The sequence below is a fragment of the Tupaia chinensis genome, unplaced genomic scaffold, assembly GCF_000334495.1.
Source record: "Tupaia chinensis unplaced genomic scaffold, TupChi_1.0 Scaffold000056_1, whole genome shotgun sequence".
Classification (NCBI taxonomy): Eukaryota; Metazoa; Chordata; class Mammalia; order Scandentia; family Tupaiidae; genus Tupaia; species Tupaia belangeri.
This window is the reverse complement of record NW_006159514.1, coordinates 2,606,269-2,628,827: the sequence shown is the minus strand read 5'-3', so window position 1 is coordinate 2,628,827 and position 22,559 is coordinate 2,606,269. Positions and strand designations below refer to the sequence as shown.

Sequence of the window (22,559 nt, the reverse complement as noted above, 5' to 3'; positions counted from 1 at the left end):
AAAAAAAACCCTCCAAAAAAAAAAAAAAAAAAAAAAAAGAGAGAGAGAGAGAGAGAGAGAAGGAAAAAAAATGCTTCCCAAGTTCTAAACTTCCAGTTTACAAAAGTGCTTTGAAACACAATCCACTGGGAATTTGGGAATGTCCATCTCTTCCACCACAGGACACCTTTAACTTTTCATTCAAATGAAGACTTAAGCTGGGTCCTTGAGTTGCAAAGAGAAATAAATCAAAGTTTTTGCTTCCAAGGAGCACATAGTTTTACTGCCCCCTTGGTAGAGGTGAAATGGGCAGAATCTGGATAGCAAAAAGAAAACGGAATCAGACTTTGGGTATCCAGGATCTGGGTCCTCTTGGGTGGGCTGTATGCTGTGGGTGGTGGGACTTAGATGTGCAGGTCACCATTGATGAGTTGATTTGAAAGATCTTTTCAGGTACTCAAGGCCAATAATTGACTCTCATCTTGGGATTCCAGAAAACTGAAAGCCTTTAACCACTTTCGAGAACAGGGACAAGAATTCCATCTGTGTTTATGAGAGATCCCTCTAGAGATAGAGTAAGGGGAACTGAGAATATAAGAGGAAAGAGACAAGGTTAGCACAAGGCTGTAACAGGCCAGTCAGCACGGAGCAGAGAGAGGGAAGGTATGGGAAAAGGTGGTTGTAAAAACCTGCAGGCTGGGGACCAGCAGTTAGCGTAATGGCTATGTCACTGGACTCCCACGTAGTCAACCACGGTTCGAGTCCCGGACCCAGTGGCTTAAACTCTGGGCACGTGTGCACGCATGCTCAAGATCCCAAGAGGAGAATGGAGGAGAAGGGATTGCGGCATGGCCATCCCCCCTGGGGGGTGATTTCTCACTTTCTGTCTCTCTGTCTCTCTCTTTCTGGCGAGCACACGCACCCTATAGCAAAAACCTCTCCAAAAACAAGAAAAGAAAAAAAAAAAACAACCTGCAGGCTGGTTGTGGGGCAGGGTCTCTGTGACAGGGAGAAATCAAGAGTGATCCTGGCCTACATTTGGGTGGATGTGCTCCCCTGCTGTGTATGAACCCATCCTTGAACTCCGTGGGTCAAGCCAGAACCCTGGGCTTGCACTCTTCCCTGTTCACATGCTCATTCCAGCATCCATCTTTGTTCACTGCTTTACGTATTTGGGTCCATTTGTGTACTTAATTATCTCTCTCTCCAGGATGTAAGGGCATGAGTTGAAGGAGTATATCTTTCTAAACCTTTTTTTTTTTAAATCTATCATAGCTCTACATTTTATGCATAGCATGTGTTCAAAATGTTTTTAAATTAAATAAATGATTTTGAGGTAGTTGAGGATCATCATGTCATTAAATAAGTCTTAAAATACAGAAAGATAAATTGACTTATGGGAAATTAGAGAAGTCAAAGGACATAGGCCTTATTTTAGAATTCCACTTTCTTTGGTTATTTATTGTTGCCTAACAAATAACTCTAACATTGAGTGACTTTAAATAACACATTATGGTTTGTCATGATTCTGTAGATCAATAATTCAGGCAGGGCTTGGCTAGATGTTTTTTTTGCTCCTTGTAGTGTCAGCTGGAGCCCATCAGCTTGGCTGTTGCATTCAGCTAGCAAGTGAACGGGGTTAGAGGTCCAAGAAGTCTTTGCTTACATGCCCCAGTGCTCCTCCATGAGGCCTCCCCGCTCTGCTACACCTCCTAACAGCGCACTGTCCTCAGGATAGTTGGGCTTCCTACATGGCAGCCGGCTTCCAAGAGGGAACTGTTGCAGTGCATGAACGCAGAGCTGCAGGTCTCTTAAAACCTAGCCTTGGAAGTTACACAGTTCACTTCTGCATTCTGCAGAGCAGAACAAATCACAGGGCCATCCCAGATGCAAGGGGAGAAAAATCAGACTCCACCTCTCTAAGGGAAGAGTGGTGGAGAATTTGCGGCCATCTTTACTTCATCACACGGACTTCCTGGATTGGAATCCTAGGTCTGCTACTTGCTGGTTGTGAGATTCTGGGTAAGTTATGTAAACTCTCCCAGCTGACATGTTACTAACTGTATTGTGTGCTATGAGGGAAAAAGATGATATGGCAAAGTGCCTTGGCATGTGGTAGGTGCTTAATAAATAATAGCTACTGTTAGTAATACTGTCGCACGCTCTTGAAAGATAAATACAATGAAAATTGGAAAGAGAACATTTGTTGGATTTGATGTTTAAGAAGAGCTTTGGTGACTGCTTAGTTTTGGAAGAGAGAAGTAGCAGAGCGAGGAGCAAAAGCTAGTGGCAAAGGTAAACTGAAAGTGGATTGGAGGGCAGTGAGTGTAGCTTGACGGTGAAAGGGAAAATCTAGCTGTCATGTGGGCAAATCAGGTTAAGCAGAGGGGCAGGTGGAGAGGAGGAAAATGAAGACATGTGAGAGGAGATAATTGATAAGGGCAAGGTTTTTGAAAGGCTTCTTAAGATTATGGATTTTTTATTTAGAATGCTGTGATAATGAACCAGAAAGCCATTGGGCTGGGTTTCCTAATGGGATTCTATCTTTTTAACTCGTCTTGACCCTTGACATGGAGCTTTTTTGTCCTCACCTCTCAGTGTCCCTCTCATTCGAGACAGACACTTAAAAAATATGTAGCTCATGTAAATTTTTAAGTCTTGGCCTCAATTTCAGAGCACTATGAATTCTTAGTCTATAAATCACATGGCTGGAGGCTCCAAGACTGATAAAGTTCATGCGCTCCAAAAAGGTTCTAAAAGAAAGCACTTTTCTGTATCACTTGGAAGGTAAATGTGATTTGTGAATTGGGGGGTAATTATAGTATAGCTGGGGCCAAACCCAGCAAATTAGAATTATTAGGAACATAGCCAGGGACCCAGTTTTCCTGCCAAGGTGTGGGTAGATATAGAGACTGAGGGCAGTTAAGGTCAGAGTAGGCGGGAATCAGGGCATGTGGCAGGCATGGACTAGGGCCCAGAGTGAGGGAGCTGTGAAGTCAGAGGGGCTGTTTCCAGATGGGCAGAGATAATAGAAGGGAAAAGATGCTAGCTCCCAGGTTGGATTACAGTTCCAGGTGATGTCAGACTTGGCAGCTTGAAGAAAATCTGTGGTCCTACTATGCTTTTAGCTCCTCCTCCTATTTGTTAATTTTTCTCTTCTCCTGAATTACGTGTCTATCCTTCTATCACCTGGATCATTCAAAAAAATATTTAAGGCCATTTTCAAAACCACTGACTATGCAAAAGGGTGAAAATACATAAGGGAGTCCCGGACCTGGCATCTTGCTTTCTCTTTCTCTCTTTCTCTCGCACATGTTCCCTGGAGCAGATTAAAGGAAGATAATAATGATAATGATAAATAAAGTTAAATAAATTATTCTTAAAGAAAAAAAGAAGATACCTAAGGGAAGGAATTCTGTGTGAATAGAAAACAAAGATGGTGTCTTAGTCCATTCTCTGTTATTTAATCACTGGATACCTAAGCCTGATTGATAAAGAATAGAGGTTTGTTTGGTTCATGGCTTTGGAGGTCCAAGGTCAAAGAGCCACATCTGGGGAGGGTATGGCTGGTGGGGGCTGTGCAGAGTCTGATGCAGCACAGGGCATCACACGGTGGGACAAAACAAGAGCACAGTGTTTCTGTGTGTCTGTTCCTCTTACGAAGCTACCAGGAGCTGATGGGGGAACCCCACTTTGATGGCCTCGTTCAATCCCAACAACCTCCCAAAGGTTTTATCTTTCATATAATGAATGGATTCAGACTCCATTCTCTCAATACCATTACGATGCTTCACCAAATTGCAACACCCGAGCTCCTGGGAACACATTAAATCATAGCAAATAGGAAAAAGATTAAGCTAAGGGGAGGTTGGTAAATAAAATGCACACTGTACTTTCTTATTCCCTTGTGGACCACACACTTGCTTCTGAGCTCCCTAGTAGCCAAGGCAAAAAAGTGAAATACAGTTGATTACATGATTTGGAGTGTTTAGAAGATGCCACACGAGCAGAGTGTTCAGGCTGCGTTAACATACTAAAGGATGTCCTCAGTATCATCTTTCTGGTAAATCTAACAATAGTTTTTCAATGGAGATCAATATGACTATAAAGAAAAATTCAGATGAAATAAATAAAAGGATATATCCTGTGTGTATGACTTTTTGGTGGCTTGACCTATTAAAAGATTAATTTGTGGATTTTTTAGAGTAATGATTGAGTGTCCACTTTAGCCATAAAACAAAACACATCTAAACTCAATAACATCTAATATGAATTTTTTAAATTAATTTGTATCTTTCCCTGGTATGTTTTTTGAGCTAAATAAATGGATTTCTAGATAACTGATCAAAATAGACATAAGCTAATTATATTTTTGTAGGATATCTAACAAAAATGATGACTTTGGATTTGAAATACTCTACAGTCATCTTTTTCGTGGTTCACCTATTTCTTAACAGTTGTGTCTAAAGGTGTCAATGCTCTCCGAATAGAAATGTTTTATCCCCCTTTCTCTATCAAGCAGGAGAGTGAAAGGACTCTGATGGAAGCCAGGGCAGAAAGAATTTGTATTTCTAAATATAAATACAAATTTCTCACATAACGATGCTGATGGTTTAGGCTCTACATGTTGAGAACAACTGTGCCTAGACAGTGTTCAGTGAAAAAAAAATCAAGTTGCAAATTATTATGTACAGTATGGCCCTAGTTACCATAAATCTCTGCATATGTGAATAAAAATAAACTTATGGACAAGGGCTTAAAAATATATACATTGAACTGTTATTAGGGCTTCCCTCCAAGAAGGGGCAGTGCTTTGGCTTTTTCTATGCTTCTGTATTATTCAAATTGTTTTCACTGAGGATATATTTATATATTATTTGTGCTTAAAAGAGATACCACAGAAAGAAACAGGAAGAGCACAAACATGTCTTGCTGCGTCCTCAGAACTAGTAAGTCTGTTGACAGTTGTGAAAGGAACAGGACTAGAGTTTGGGTTACAAAGACTGGTGATGTTAGGGCATAAGAACATGAAACGCTCTGAACCTTGAAATGATTCGGGAACATGTCATCCCTCAATTCTGGACACTGAGCGAGCTCAGATCTCGACTTTTCTCTTGGCCTGGTCTCTCGGATTTGGATTGGACTTGTCTTCTAGTCCTTGGCCTTAACCTAATGTGTGAACCTGTATCATATGCCGGCTTGCATAGTGTAGGCTCCTATCTTGCTGCCCTGCCCCATATGGAAGGTGTCCAGAGTGTGACAATTGCTCCTGAAGCCACCATTTCATGCTGCCCCCAGCTGTGGCAAGGTTGTTGGGATGCTTGATGAGGTGGGGGATTGGAGCTGGACCCCAAGAACAGGAAAGCGCTCGCCAAGGGAGCTACAACTCATGGATAACATTGCAAGAACTCAGGCATGTGGTATGCCTCGTTGTTTATTTCACCGGCCTTTCTTTCTTGAATTTGTAGGTAACTGTGAGAGAAGAAAAAGAAAGGTATTTTACTCCAACTGTCACCACTGCCAGTTCCACTACTGTGTAGTTATGTAGCATTTCATCATTTACACACCCTGTCCACCTGAACTATCTAAGTTAATTCTGTCCCTGAAAAGGAAGAGTTCTACTTATTTCTCAGACACTGGGACTGAAGCCCATGAAAATTGCTACTGTTTGGCAATTTTGGAATTCACATCCAAGTTTTGTAACCTCAAGTCCAGTTTCTTTCTTTCTTTTTTTTAGAGGTTTTTGCTATAGGGTGTGTATACTCCCTGGCAAGTCAGAGAGAGACAGAGAGACAGAAAGTGAGAAATCATCGCCCAGGGGGGATGGCCACACCACAATCCCTTCTCCTCCGTTCTCCTCTCGGGATCTTGGGCACGCACGCACATGCGCCCGGTGTGTTTAAGCCACTGGATCCTGGACTTGAACCGCAGTTGAATTACATGGGTGTCCAGCTTCATAGCCATTCCGCTAACTGCTGGTCCCTCAAGTCCAGTTTCTAAGAGTTCAGAAATGAGAAAGACCTCTTCCTTTTTTCTTCAGGGCATTGTTTCAATATTTGTTAGTGAGATAAAGAAATGAACAGAGCACAGGGCACGTTAAACTGGTGAATGTGTTTTAGCTTTAAAGCTTCTAATTGGAAAGCAGCATAATCTTAAAATAAATGTTATTCTTTTGTTTCTCAATAATGCCACGTTTCCTTTCAATAAAAGGAAATCACACAGGTAGCTCGTAAATCTCTTGAATAGGAGCCTTTTGTGCCTTCAGATATGGATAAATCACACTGAGAGGATGCTGAACCATGAAATGATTCCGTGAGCCTGTCATCTGTCTAGAATGTATTTCCAAATCTCCAACAGAAGGCTCTAAATTATGAAGAGAGGTAGCCTAGCAAAGTTGACATTTTGATTTTTGATACCTTTAACCTCACCCATCTGCTGCTTCTACCTAAATGTGGAGTGTGGCCTGGTGTGGAGAGTACAACATGGCTTGATGCTGAGCGTCCTTTTAACAGGCCATTGTAATATGCAACGAACTTAAAAATTCCTTGCGTTTTCTTGTGGAAAGTGATATAGCCATGCTACTCGTCTGGCTTTACTAACAAATTTTGAAAATAGCTAATAGTTGTAACAAGGATTTTAACCACAAAGAAGCCAAATGTGTGTGGTTAAGTTCTTTCTTTATGCCCAGCACTCACTCTGATTCTACAATGGGATTTGAAAACAGTCCAAAAAATGACTTTCATTTTCAAGTTGCTTTGCAGGTAGTCTCAGAACTAGTAGTTTTTGTGGCCTATTTGCAGTCAGGCTTTAGTATATAACGATGTGAAAACAGCTCTTTGTGTCTTGTAACCTCAAGGATACCAGCTCACTGGTGAGGGACTGCTGTTCTTTTACATTTTACCTTAGTGCCTCTAGGCCAAGTGACTGACTAATCACTTTTCCTCAATGGAGACAGCAGAGAACCCCTTCATTTTTGACTTGGCCCACGGGGATGGACTATTTCAATAGTCCTCAAACCAGTAGCACCAGCTTCACATAGAAACATATTAGAAATGCCGATTCTTGGGCCCTACCCCAGATATACTGAATCGGTAATCTGAGTTTTAACAAGACCTTGCAGGTGATTCTGAGGCTTACTCTGGCTCGAGAACACTGGGGTGGCTCCTTTCCAACTTCTCTGCTGTTGCTTTGGTGTAGACCCTCAAAGACCCGCCCACCTGGAGAATTTCATCATTTACACACAGCCCCAACTGGCCTCCGACCTTCAGAGTCAGCCTCTCCAATCCATTCTCCACATCACTGTCAAACTTTTCTTTTTTTTTGGAGAGGTTTTTGCTATAGGGTGCATGTGCTCGCTAGAAAGACAGAGAGAGACAGAGAGACAGAAAGCGAGAAATTGCCCCCCAGGGGGATGGCCACGTTGTAATCCCTTCTCCTCCATTCTCCTCTCGGGATCTTGGGCACATGTGCCCGGCGTGAGTTTAAGCCACCGGGTCCAGGACTCGAACTGCGGTAGACTACATGGGAGTCCAGCGACATAGCCATTACGCCAACTGCTGGTCCCACTGCCAACCTTCTTAATGAAATGCAGATTTAGTTTTGTCACCAGCAGAACACTGAACACTCTAGAAGGAACCCCAAATGTCACCATCTTCTTTCCCACCCGCAGGAGTAGGCTGGGGCAGTGGCAGCAGACCACAGTTGTGATGGACCATAGGGGTGGGAGTGGCAACCATTCTAGGAAGGAGGACTGGGTAAACTTCTCTTTCTCCCTTTTGCTTTAGGTGATGTGTATGCATTCCTTTTGGGATCAACTTTATTTGCCTTCTAAGACTTAAGATCAAGAAGGCCAGAATTCAAAAGTAGGTCTTTAGGAAGGATCCAAAGAGGCAGCTCAGCCTGCTTTCGTTGCTGCCTGGAGGGTGCTTGGAGCTAAGGCGATGGGGTCCTCTGAGTTCTCTAAAGGCAGGCCCATTTCACCCAGTGACCACACAGGGGCTTGAGATCAAAGCCTCATTGATAATTAAGAGTGATTTAGGACCAGCTGATGACATGATAGTTGCTGGGTCCCACATGGCCAACCATGTGGTTTGAGTCCTAAAGCTGGTGGCTTGAACAATGCACCGGCATGTATGCACAAGTGTGTGCCCAAAAGCCCAAGAGGAGAATAGATAGTAGGAATTGTGGCATGGCCATCACCCCTAAGGGGTACTTTCTCACTCTGGCTCCCTCTCCCCCCAACCCCTGACTCTGTGAGCGCACATGCCCTGTAGTAAATTTAAAACAAAACAAAACAAAATATGTGATTTAGGCCACAGCAACCGTTCTGCATTTCTCTTGGGAACTGGAGGCAAAGGTAGGGATCTGAGGATTCTGGGCCCCTGAAACCTTGCTGTATATTGTCCCAACAAGGCTGGAGTTTCCTTCTTGCCTCAAATCCCTAAATGACTCACAATTGCCTGTGGAATGAAGTCCAGTTCTCTGCTACAGCCTGTAAGGTCCTGTGTACTCAAGTTTCTATTTTTCTTTCCTTTTTTTGGAGAGGTTTTCGCTATAGGGCGCATGCACTCGCCAGACAGACAGAGAGAGACATAGAGACAGAAAGCGAGAAATCACTCCCCAGGGGGGATGGTCACGCCGCAACCCCTTCTCCTCCATTCTCCTCTTGGGATCTTGGGCACGCACGCACACACACCTGGTGTGAGTCTTAAGCCACCGGGTCCGGGACGCGAACCACGGTCAACCACATGGGAGTCCAGTGACATAGCCATTACGCTAACTGATGGTTCCCTATTTTTATTTTCTTGTGACTACCCACAAGAATGTATCCTGTTCTCTAACCATTTCAGTTTCAGTTCCCTAAAGAAGACCAGCTTTTTCATGGTTCTTTTATGTTTTTCACAAACTGTATCAGCCTGGAATGCTCATTTCTACCTTGCTCTCAAATACTCCATCTCCCCCATGCCCTTGGGATCCTGCCACTATCTACATGGTGACCATCCCAGCTCGTACATCACCTCCTCTGTGAAGCCTTCCTCAAACCCTTCAAGCAGAATTGGACTCTTGTGTGCATTTATCACATAATGTGTGTCTAATACTATTTTGACAATTGTCTTATTCTTGGAATAAGACATCCGTAGGCTAAAAATTTACCTCAATTTCCTAGGGTATAGCTGTTAATAAGATACTTGAAGAACTTACTTTAAATGGGGAAGGCAGGTGGGAAGCCACAGATTAAGGTGCTGGGTCAATCTGATTTTATCTCTTGGAAATTTTAGCTGAGACTTGGAGGGTTGTCTAGTAGGTATGTGTATGAGCTGAAGTGAAAGAGATGGCCATAGTAGGCCTTTATCAAAATGGATAAACAGAGCAAGCTAGGAGACGGAGAGAGTGCTACCGAGAAAGAGAGAGAGAGAAATACCAAGCTACCTTTAGGACTTGGTAGACATCTGGTTAAGGGATATGATCTACATTTTCTGCCTTTCCTTTTTCCTGTTCCCAGTCTGGTTCACTTGAGGCCTGTCTGACTGTGATTTCGTGTCTTCATATTCACTGGAATGCTGTATCCTTTGTGAATTTCAATAAAACTTTTTACTCCAGCTATTTGAAGCAGGTTTCTTTTTAATGCAACCAGGAGAGTTTGACTGTCACATCTCTGGGAGCTTTCTGAGGGAAGGCATTAGGGAAGCTTTTTGAAGGAAGGCCTTAGGTTACCCCTCTGTGTATGCTCAGTTCAATAGAGCCCCGTGCCTGATATTAGCATGCACCCAGTAAATACTGGATGAGTGAACTAACCTAGGAACCAAGAATGCTGCAGAGCACCTACGAAATTACTCTGCAGAATCCAAATCTAAAAGTTGGGGATGGGAAGATGACTGCAAAGAGGCATGAGGCAACTGTTTGGAGTGATGGAAATGCTCTCTGTTTTGATTCTGGTGATAATTGCAGGCTCTATACATTTGTCAAATTGTACAGAACTATATACCAAGAAAAGAGCTACTCTTACTGCATGAAAAATATGACTCAATACACTTCATCTAAAAAATCAATATAAAAGAAAAAAGCAGAAAGCAAAGTAAAATAAGATTTTCTCTGCAACATACTACCTCAACACTTTTTTTTTTAATGTCACAGGCAGTGTGTGTGAGAGAGGGAGAGAGATACTTCATCAGAATCCTGGGCACTCTTATGCCCAGCATTTAGGCTGGCAGGATTGGGACTTGAACCCTGACTGACCGTGTAGGAACCAGCTTCCTTTGCGGAATGCTTAGCCGCTATGCTATGGGACCAGCCCTTAATACTTTTTTGCTATAGGATGTGTGAGTTTGTCAGAAAAATGAGGGTGTGGAGGAGTGAGAAATATGATCCTCAGGGATGATGACTTTGCTGCAAACCCTCTTCTAGTCTCCTCTCAGGATTTTGGACATACGCACACATGCCCTACTGGAGCCTAGCCCTTGAACAGCACAGTTGGCTATGTAGGATCCAGTGCCTTAACCTTCATGCCTTCTGTTGACCCCTTAATACTTCTTTTTTTTTTTTTTGGAGACATTTTTGCTATAGGGTGTGTGTGCTCGCCAGCGAGACAGAGAGATAGAAAGCGAGAAATCACTCCCCAGGGGAGATGGCCACACCACAATCCCTTCTCCATTCTCCTCTCAAGATCTTGGGCACCCACGCACGCACACGCACCCAGCCACCAGTTTAAGCCACCAGGTCCAGGACTTGAATCACAGTCGACTACATGGGAGTTCAGCGACATAGCCATTATGCTAACTGCTGGTCCCACACCTTAATACTTTTTTTTTTTTTTCGGAGAGGTTTTCGCTATATGGCCCGTGATCTCACCAGACAGACAGAGAGAGACATAGAAACAGAAAGCAAGAAATCACCCCCCAGAGGGGATGGTCACGCCGCAATCCCTTCTCCTCCATTCTCCTCTCAGGATCTTGGGCACGCACACACATGCGCCCGGCGTGAGTTTTAAGCTATCGGGTTCGGGACACGATCCGCGGTCGACTGCGTGGGAGTCCAGCGACATAGTCATTACATTAACTGCTGGTTCCCAATACTTTTTAATACACAGTTTTAACCATTTTTTTTCTGCCTCTATGACGTGGATATCTAACTAATAGAAATGTTGATTGTGGAACATGATATTGCTTTTTGGTATGCTTGGTATTGTTTAATATGTTCCTCAGATAGAAGGTATTATTTCTCCTTTGTAGTTATTAGTAGTGATAGAAACAAAAGACAGTGATCAAAGAGAAATAAGTTGACATGTCTCAGCTCCAGCTTTTGCTAGGCCCTCATTGAATGTTATTTCCTGTTTACTATTTCCTTGAGAGCTGCACAGTATTAATGATACTATCCTAAACAAACATCTCCCAGACTTAAACACTGGTTCTTAGGATGTTTAAAGAAGTTACTTGAAAACAATGACAACTTCTGAGGTTTCCTGAAGTCATATACATTTGGAAATTTCTATTTTAGGCAAAGTAGACAATTTTCTATTTCAGGACTTCCCAGCATCCTAGGAGGAGATACCCAGTTTCAGTCACAATTTCCACACCCATTGTTTTCCCATACCTTGCTTTGGAACTTGCTTTAATGGAATCATTACTATTGCCATGACATATTTTGTATGTACTATGCCCTACTATACTGTGTAGTTGTATCTGTTTTGTTTTGTTTTATGTTTAGGAGGACATGAAGCTAGGGCCTCTTTAACTTCTTATTTATATTTATGTCAAATAACAAATTCATCAATTGTGAGTACCAGCTTATTTTAAAAATAAGTCTCTGGCACTTGTGAGAGAATCATTGTCAGGACATGAATACTTTTCTCCCTTTTGCTTTACACCTAAGGCATATGTCTTTATTAAAGAATTGTTTTATGCTTTGCAGAAGACACATAGTACCATAAAACCAGTAAAATCTGTGCATAAGAAAAACCCCAAACAAAAAAAAATGTGTTAAACCAGGTATTTGGCATTCTATGGAGGTAAAGGAAGAAATTTATACCTTAAATAATTGCATTTTATTCATGCAGGAAAAAATGCAATGAAACAAAAGTAAGCATCTCTGAGTGAGTCTGAATATAGTTACAGTGGTTGTAGACCTTTAAACACTCTTCATCATGTATTTATTTAGTTAGTTAAGTTTATTTCTTTTCTCATGTGAGAGATCTTTGACAGGGTCTTCATGCCATAATCATCCCCCTAGCCCTGAATGTACACAGCTAGCCGGGATCACAGGCATACATGTGCATATACCCTGCGTGTCAAGATAGATCTAGAATGTGAACCCAGCATTCCCACAGGGTCTCTGGCATCGCAGAGCAGTGCCCCTACTGCCTGTACCACTGTGGAGGGGCCTATGTTTTTTTTTAATGGCAGAATTGTATAAACTGCACTAAATCTGAGCTTCTCTCTTTCCTGCAGTGATTAAGGACCTGAGAGGTACAGTTTTATACTTTTCTATGTGAGTCAGTTTCATTTCTTGGAAGGGCAAATCCATAGGTGACCTATAAAATTTACTTGCAGAATAGCGATGGTTATTCTAAACACGACGTATACCAGCAAAGAGCTGGTATAGACTTCCCACCTATCTTCACTGCCATTGAAAGACACTTGTACCCAAGTGAGGAGTGAGTGATGTGGAAACCAGTGTGGATTAAAGTTCTGAGTGAGTTATTCCTTGTAGAGCCCACTGAAATGGCAAATAAATAGGGCCCTTAGAGAACCTTGGAGCAATATGAATGGGTCCTGTTATTTAAAAAGTACTTTTTCATAAAACCCAAGCTGTAATAGTTCTACTTTCATGATGCACCGAAGAGCTTTCTAATGCAGACCACATATGCTTACTGATTATCCAAAAGCTTCCAAAATTCACTTTGTCAAAAGGAGGAAATATTTTATGTGATGTGCAATCCCTGTAGCTTAACAGTCCTGCCATCTTAATTGTTCAGCTCGCTGCTATAATTAGGTTGTAAATTTTGGGGTAGGTACCTCCTGGCTAATTATTGGAAGCACAAAAATAAATCATTAAATCATTATTAGAGTTTAAAGTGATGACCACCATAAAGGCAAGTAGGAATATTTATTGAGAGTATTCAGTCCTTCACAGGTGGATAATGTAATGCCTGTCTGATATAACCAACTGCCTTTCTTGTAAGCATAATTCTTTGATTTCAGTTCACTTCTGTAGCAGCAATTTCCTATGTAAATTTCATCAGAAAAAAAAGTCAGGACTCTGCGATACAAAGGGCTGGGATTTTGCTTTATAATCTATGTATTTATTCATTTAGATAGTAATTCTTGCTTCTGGTATCTATGTATTCTAGTATAAAAGGTGAGTATTGTTGAGTGAAACCCTTCACTCCAGATATGGATCATTTATGGATGATACAGTAAATAGACTCCAAAGATAAAGTAGTATTATTATGCAAAGTCAGCTGTACCAGCTCTGTTTTGCTGTATTGGAATATACCATGCTCACAAGGTCAGTGCTGGAGTCAGGAGTCATCAAGCAGTACCTGAGAAGTGCCAAGCAAGAGGTCCCTGCTGTATGCTGCCTGTCCAGTGAGCGTCTGAAACGCAGGCTCCAGCTGCACCTGTCAGCCAGCGTTAGCCGGAGGTTTGGGGGCTCACATCCTCTGTTCTCACAATTGTTATTGTTAATCACATCATTACTGGTGTATATTTAGAGCACATTATATTTTAAATAGGAATACCCAAGAAGCTTAAAATGCAGTGGTGTTTTCCATTGACCACAGCTGTCTTCTGGCAATCTTTTGGGTAGTCAACATCTGTGACTGGCACAAAAAGTCACCAAATCAGAATACGTTAATTGTTGCTTTTCAAAGAGAGTCTCGATGTTTGCATAATGTCACTTATGTAAGGGCGACTGTGTTGTGGTTGAGCGTGATTGCACAAAGAACCACTGGGCACTGCTTGTACAATGAAAGCAGGTCAGAGGGGAAATGTGCCCTTCATAAATGGCTTCATCTATTTATTCCACTTAAGAAACCATTTCTTGGGACCAGCAGATGGCATAAGGATTATGTCGCTGGACTACCATGTAGTCAACTGTGGTTCAAGTTCTGAACCCAGTGGCTTAAAACTCACGCTGGATGTGTGTGCGTGTGAAATCTCGGGAAAAGAATGGAGGAGACGGGGTTGCGGCATGGCATCCTCCCTGCGGGGTGATTTCTCACTTTCTGTCTGTCTCTCCAGAGAGTGCATATAGCACCTATAGCAAAAATCTTTCTTAAAAAAAAATTAAATAAATAAAGGGACCAGCAGTTAGCACAATGGCTATGTTGCTGGACTCCCATGTGGTCGACCATGGTTTGAGTCCTGGACCCGGTGGCTTAAACTCACGCTGGGCGCATGTGCGTGCCCAAGATCCTGAGAGGACATGGAGGAGGAGGGATTGCGGCGTGAACATCTTTCCGGGGGGGTGATTGGGTGATTTCTCGCTTTCTGTTTCTCTGGTGAGTGCACACGCCCTATAGCAAAAACCTCTCCAAAAAAAAAAAAAAGAACATTTCTTTTAGGCTGGCCATTTAAGGATAGTGCTGCCAAGGACTACAAGTTTATGTCTACCTGCACTGTTTCATCTGATTATAAAGTAACATATGCTCACTACAAAAAACAAACCGTACACAAATGTACGTCTTACCAAGAATGAGAGGCTGCTGAAATCCCACCTCTTGGAGAGTAGCTCTGTCAACAGTTTGCACGTTTTTCAGATATTTTCCATGCAGCCTACATGTGCATGCATTTCTGCCATTTGTTTCCCTCCCACCCCCTGCAGTGTTTTAAGGGAAATGTATTCTTGAGAAAATTTTCTTATACATCATAATAAAAACCAACTTACATATATATTTGATATTTCAAATTATGCATATGTGCCTGGAGTAGGTTGAGATAGAGGCATTTTAATGCCTATTTATCTCTGTAATTATCCAAAGTCCCTGAGAGGCCATGGATGGATTATTAGATGGATTTAGAAAGAATAACTGCAGTACTAAGCTTTTTGCGACAGAGTGGGTTTCCAAAGCACAAAGCGTTACAATTATTTGGAGACAATCTGTAGCCTTGGAAACAATATGGCAGTAGTGACATCAGCAGCAATTATGTGTAATTTTTATCCCCAGTTTATCACCAAGGTAACCAGAGCAGGTTTCCCTGCTTGAAATTTTAAGAATGTCATAGTCTTATATACAGCAAGGATGTAGGAAAACGTTGTACTCAGAATCCCTTCTACAATTCATTCCATTTCCCTTATAAAATAGCCCTTTGGAATTCAAATAGCACACATTTATTTTTGGCAACAGCTGCAAGTTTTTGATGCTATTAAATATGATTTCAAGTATCCCAAATACCAAAAAGAATTCATTATTATGCTTAAATTTTTTGATGCATTTTTCCCTGATAGAATATCTCCTCTTTCTCTGAATAGCAGCTATAGGACACACCCTTTTACAGAAACAGAAGAAAGGAGACCAGCGAACCCTCCTTTGAAAAAGTCACACAGACGGGCTCTTTTCCGAAACCAACAGTCTTAAAATTACAAGCCACTAACAATCATAATTGGCTGTTTCTGGATTGAAAGGCACTGGTCAGTTCTCTGAGCAAGGTAGATGTCAGAAGCTGGAGCTGGGGCTCTAGTTGAAAATGACATTTAGAATGCCACATTGTATTTGAGATTATTGGGTTGTCCCCCCCACCCCCCAAGTGTGGACAAGTTGTATACTGATTCTGAACCAATGGACAAGTGGATGAATGAATGAAAAGATGTATAAATACGTATCATTATGCATTGTTGCAACAATACACTGGCTCCTCAATTTTCTTGTTATTTTTTTAATAGAGAATTTTTCCAGGGCTGGCAGGTAGCACTGCGGTTAAGGTGAAGGACTCCCACAGGGCTGGCCATTGTTCAAGTCTCAGACCTGGCAATTTCCTTTCTCACTTTCCCTTTTTCTCTCTCTTTCTGGTCAAATTAAATAATAATAAATAAAATTAAATAAATGCTTCTTTTTTTTCTTTTCATACCTAACGTATTTGTTGTAGCTGAAAGTTGAATTCGTTTTTTAAATTTTTTTATTTCACTTTTTTATACATTCAATTACTTTTTTTTTTTTTTAGCAGATAAAGGCTTATTTTATTTAAACGATTATCTGAGTAACTACCAATGCCACTATGTACAGACAAGAGACAGAGAATTTATTTATTGGTCTCTTCCTCCTTGGACAGAGTCTTGATGATCTCTTCCTTCTTGGCCAGAGTAGACCCTCACGGCACTTGCGTGCTTCCTTGGTCTTAGACCTGCGGGGCTCAGCCTGCTCTGCTAGGAACTTCTTGCGGGCCTTGTCTGCCTTCAGCTTGTGGATGTGCTCCATGAGAATACGCTTGTTCTTGAACACATTCCTCTTCACCTTCAGGTACAGCCTGTGACACAGGTGGCGGTCAATCTTTTTAGACTCCCGGTATCTTCTGAGCAGCCAGCGCAGGATCCTCACGCTCCTCACCCCGGTCACCTTCTCTGGCATCCTAGCATTGGCCATACCCTTTCACTTACCTCTGCCCACATGCCTGCCCTTCCGGCGGGCCAAGGTGTTTTTCTCGCATCAAGCCCGGGAATGGACAGTTACAGGCTTGCAGATGATCAACCCATCCTTGATCAGCTTCCGGATCTGCTGACGGGAGTTGGTATTGGCAATTTCATTGGTCTCATTGGGGTCCAACCAGACCTTCTTTTTGCCACAGCGGAGGACACTAGGGGCAAGCCTCTTCTGAAGCCTGAGCATACTCATGGCTGCGGCCGCAGGGCAGAAAGGCTCAATTACCTTTTTTAGCTTACAAAGTGAGTATTTTGATATGCGAACATTTCTCCCTAGTCCAGTTGATTAAACTATAAAGTATCTTCAACAGATCATACCACATTTTTTTTTGTCCCATTAATGCTTTGCCTCCGTATTTTTCTTCTAAATGTCCTTCCTCAGGCCCTAGTCTTCCACACACAGTATATCTGGTATTATTATTATTAAATAAATAATTCTTTTTTAAAAAGATAATTTTTCCTGTAGTACACATGTTCTCACCAGAGATACAGAAAGAGTCAGAGAGGGAGAAAGTGAAAAATCACCCACAGGGGCGATGGCTATACCACAATACCTTCTCCTCCATTTTCCTCTTGGAATTTTGGTCACATACACACACACATTTGGAGTTTGAAGGTGCTGGGTCAGGGACTTAAACCATGGTTGACCATGAGGAAGTCCAACACTTTAACCACTATGCCACCTGCTAGCCCAAGTTTCTCAATTTTTTAAGAACCCCTTTCGCCCCACAGCTGAGCAATTCTTATGAATTCTTCACTCACATATACTACTTCCAGTTTCTTCCATAAGTAGAACTCCATGAATCACAGACCGTAGCAATGACCATAGTTTCTTGCTCATATAGGGTAGAAAATGTTTGCGCCATCTATCCTTTCAAATTCAGGGAGAAGAGACTGAAGAAGAGGTGCAGAGGAAATGCCTGTTGTTATGGGATCAATTCAATGCAGGTAGCCTCTTAGTACCCTAAGTATGCCAACTCCTGTGTAATGCAGTGACTCAAACATGGACATTCAGGGAGCCCAGAATCTGATAGGAAAGACAGTTGAGTAAATACGATTGGTTAAACCTTGTGACATTCTTAATATGCAACTATTTTGACTTACGAAAGGCAGCACTCTTTTGTGGTTCTGCCAAACACATTTAAGTATGTTGGAACAAGAGAGGTTGGGACCAGTAAATGGCGTAATGGCTACATTGCTGGACTTCCACATAGTCAACCACAGCTTAAGTCCTGGACCAGGTAGCTTAAACTCACTCCAGGCTTGCATGTGTTCCCAAGATTCTGAGAGGAGAATGGAGGAGACGGGATTGTGGTGAGGCCATCACCCCTGGGGGGGGATTTCTTGCTTTCTGTCTCTCTGTCTCTGTCTTTCTGATGAGTGCATGCACCCTATAGCAAAAATCTCACCCCCCCACCAAAAAAAAAAGAGAGAGAGAGAGGTGTGTGCATCCATCTAGTGGGAGTGCAGAAAAGTGAGGAGGCGAGGGGCAGGCAGAGTGAGACGCATGAGAACTTCTTAAGAGAATAGAGGGGCCTTGTTGAACTCGGGAGCTGGCAATCTGTCGTCCACTTCTTTGCGCTATGTCTGGTGGCCTCCTGAAGGCACTGCGAAGTGACTCCTACATGGAGCTGAGCCAGTTCCGGAACCGGCACTTCCGGGGTGACAATGAAGAACAAGAGAAATTACTAAAGGAAAGCTGTATGTTGTATGTTGGAAATCTTTCCTTTTATACAACAGAAGAACAAATCTATGAACTCTTGAGCAAAAGTGGTGACATAAAGAAAATCATTATGGATCTGGATAAAATGAAGAAAATAGCATGTGGATTCTGTTTTGTGGAATACTATTCAAGAGCAGATGCAGAAAATGCTATGCGATACATAAATGGGACCCGTCTGGATGACCGGATCATTCATACCGACTGGGATGCAGGCTTTAAGGAAGGCAGGCAGGATGGACATGGACGATGTGGAGGCCAGGTATAAGACGAGTACCGACAGGATGGTGCAGGGACAGGAGGCTATGGAAAACTGGCACAGGACCAATGAGTGGGGGGAACCCAGCAGCGAGAGCCTCACTCCTGTGGTCTGTTGAATTTGCTCACAAACATTACCTGAGGTCTGCAAGCAGCCCACTTTTACCAACCTTTGATCAGTGTCTCCACTGAAGACCTCTTCATGGTTTTCTTCCTTTGAAAAAGTATTAAAGGACAGAATCCAAAAGAATGCCTTTAATTCTAGTCTTAATACCTTGGTATTAGGAACTAGAATGGTTTTCTGTTACCACATCAAAATTTGTATTCTTTGGCATTAGATTCAATCTGCAGTGGTGATTAATCTGTCAGCCCAAAATACCACACTTCTTTTAGAAAGACAGGTTTTTAAAATTTGTTTTATTATGTTCTAGCTTGGTTCAGAATCTATATTGGGGACTGGTATATATTTAAGTTTACATGAGATAAAGTTTAATACGTAGTTTTCGCTGGCCTTAAAGCACCATGGTTAAGTGCCGTGTGGATGGAGCTGGATTCCACATGGCTGACTGAAGTCTGAATCCTAACCCCAGTGACTTAAAACACCCTGAGCATCCCTGACCAGGATCCCAATGGGATGGAGGAAAGGGGATTGTGGCATAACCAGGTGCCATTGGGAGGTGCTCTGTGTGTGTCTCTTGCACACGTGTGTATGCACGTACTCTCTGGCGTTATAAGTAAATAAAGGAATTTTACTGAAAAAAGAGAATAGAAACATACAGAGAATTTTGGGGAATGATGGGGGGAAATGGAGAGAAGAGGAAAGAGAAAGAAAAGAGATTTTGAGAAAGATGTTTAGGATGAAATAATTTACTATCTTAGGAGAGTGGCCAACATTATTAAATTTTGATTTTATTTTTATGTTAACTATTTAAAACAACAAAAAAACTTAAAAATCATATGACCTCCATCTGTTCAAAAAAATGTTTGGACCTCCCACATACCTCCCACATTTGCTTAAATTCCTTTTTCTTTCTTTTGTAAAAAAAGTTGCCGAGGGCATGTACTCTCACCAGAGGCATGGGGCATGGGAACAAACAGCCTTCATGGGGCATGATCACACTGCAACCCCTTTTTCTCCATTTCTCCCTCCCCTTGGGATTTTGGGCATACACATATACACACACTGGTGTATTTTTCAAGCTGCTGGGGCCAGAACTCAAATCACACAGTTGGCCATGGGGGATTTAGCTGTCTTAACCACCAAGCCATGGAGCTGGCCCAGTGCTTTTCTTTTTTTGTGTACATTATATTGTATTGATGTAATTTACTTATTGCTTCTTTTCCCTCTCCCTATCATTCAGAAATTGTGCTTTAGATTTATATTATTTTAGTGGATATAATTGTATTCTTTTTTCTTTTAATTGCCAGAGGGTATACTCACCAGAGTACACTACCAATGAAGCGCGATCATGCCACAGTCCTTTTCCCTCCATTTCTTCATTTCCTCAGGATTTTGTGCAAGCACACACATGTGCCTGGTGTATTTTTCAAGCCACCAGGTCCAGGACTCAAACCATAGCCTTCTATGTGAGATCTGGCTTTCTACGCATCGAACTTAACTTCTGCACTGTAGAGCTGTCCCTACCCTTAGATTCTAGTAGACTATATTGGCTAAGTAAAGTCTAAAGGTAATCTGTATCTTTACCTATTTCATAAAGAATAGAACAGAAAGCTTGAGCTCTATAGATCTTTTAATTTCTCCATGTATTCTACTATATCTTTTTTTTTAACCTTTTTTTCCTTTTTGATTTTTCCCATACGGCACGTGTACTTGCCAGAAAGAGAGAGAACCAGAGAGAGGGAAAGTGAGAAATCACCTCCCTCCCCGGGGGGAATGACCACGCCTCGATCCCTTCTCCTCCATTCTCCTCTCAGGATTTTAGGAACACATGCACATGTGCCTGGCATGATTTTCAAGCTGCTGAGTCTGGGACTTGAACCATAGTTGGTCATGTGGGAATCCAGTGCCTCAACTACCATGTGACCTGCTGGCTCTCATTTAATTTTTTTCTGGTTTTTTTTTTTTTTTTTTGCCATAGACAGACAGTGAGAGGGAAAGTGAGAAATTACCCTCCAGAAGGGATGACCATGTTACAATCCCTTCCCCATTCTTCTTTTGGAATTTTAGGAACACACACACATGTGCCCAGTGTGAATTTCAAGCCCCTAAATCTAGGACTCAAACTGGTTAGTCATGTGGGAGTCCAGCACTTTAACCACCTGCTGGCCCCCTACATCTTATTTTTAACACGCCTGCCCCAAAAGTAGTCACTACTGTTATCAATTTGAAAAAAATATTTAGTCATGTTTATCAAATATCTTTGTTCAGTGAGGCTTTTTGTACCTTATTTTTTTCATCCAACTATTTAAGTATAGCCTTAAATAGTTCTTTCAGAATTGTTGAGTAATAAACAATTATGTTTTTGCCTTACTATTTTTTTTTTATAGACCACAGATTAATTTTTAACACCCATCATGCCATGAATTCATAGGGAATAGGTTCCAGTAGCTCAGGCTCCTTTCCATGGGTTCTCACAGAGTGTGCTTCTCTGGGTGGAGCAGGCTGGCGCTTTAGTTGAACGCAGGTACCTTTCTCTTTGGCTTCTTTCTTTTTCTGTCCATTTTCCTTCACATGTTTTAGGAAGCTATCTCTGCTCTTAGCATGATAGCTCTTAACATGCTCATATGCACATGAATTCTCTTAGCAAGAATCTTGCCCTTAACTTGTTTATTTACAACAATGCCAACAGCATGCTGGGTAACATTGTAGACTCTTCCAGTTTTGCCATGGTAACATTTGTGGGACATTCCTTTTTGAACAGTACCCATTCCTTTGATGTCTACAATATCCCCTTTCTTGTAGATTTGCATATATGTTGCCAAAGGAACAACTCCATGTTTTCTAAAAGGTCTAGAGAACATATATTGGGTGCTTCTCCTCTTTCTCTTTGTGCTTGTCATTTTGGTGAATTACTGGAAGTTCCTGTTTGTCATTTTGGTGAATTACTGGAAGATGGCAGTTCCAGCCTAAAGGAAGTACGTTTTTGCCTTTCTAAAAATACCTTTTTTATTATAATGTATTCACTTTTTGAATAATAATGGCTGCGTATAGAATTTGATATTGAGAGTTATTTTCTCTCAAAGTATAGAAGACATTATTCTGTAGAATACTGGCTATTTGCTTCAAGTCTTCTGGACTTGCTTAGTCAATGGACTATACCTTTTTCAGAGGACCTGAACCCACAGGAAGCTGCTAAAAATGACATATTCTCTTCCTAGAAAAGTGGATAAAATGTTGCCTACTAGTTGGAGTGTTTATGAGTACTTTGAAGTTTGTCCATGGTTCTAGGTTAAAAACACTTGTAATAAGGCGGGAAGTCTTTCTTTCTCTCTTTCTTTCTTTCTTTCTTTCTTTCTTTCTTTCTTTCTTAAAGAATTATTTTATTTAATTTTATTTATTTATTTATTTTAATTTAACCAGAGAGGGACAGAGCGAGAGCAAGAGAGAGAGACAGCAAGAAAGCAAGCTGCCAGATCCAAGTCTCGAACTGCAGTTGGAGAGTCCATCACCCTTAACAACCTCGCCACTTGCTGGCCCCAGCAAGAAGTCTTTCTAAGAGGGAAGGAAGCACTACATCTTTCCACGTAGAAATGTTGGCCCTGAAGCTACTACCCCATGAGTAGAATGTTCAGTGTGGGCTAAAGGAGCTTCTTTTGCCTTTCCAGCCTGAAGCTTAGCTTAAAGAAATAGTTGTGGAGAAAAGAAGGAAAATAAGGGACCAGCAGTTGGTGTAATGGCTATGTCACTGGACTCCCATGTAGTCAACTGTGGTTCAAGTCCTGGACCTAGGGGCTTAAACTCATGCTGGGTGCATGTGTGTGCGTGCCCAAGATCTCAAGAGCAGAATGG

The 22,559-nt window shown here is 41.9% G+C and overlaps 1 protein-coding gene and 2 pseudogenes across 1 annotated transcript in view; 2 read left to right on the top strand and 1 right to left on the bottom strand.

The window, feature by feature from the left end:
- MYO3B (myosin IIIB) overlaps window positions 1-22,559 on the top strand; it is a gene marked incomplete at its 5' end in the record, with an annotated part of 536,872 nt that overhangs the window by 58,565 nt on the left and 455,748 nt on the right. The window lies entirely within an intron of this gene.
- Window positions 16,215-16,812, bottom strand: LOC106736133 (60S ribosomal protein L19 pseudogene; annotated as a pseudogene).
- Window positions 18,195-18,599, top strand: LOC102476392 (nuclear cap-binding protein subunit 2 pseudogene; annotated as a pseudogene).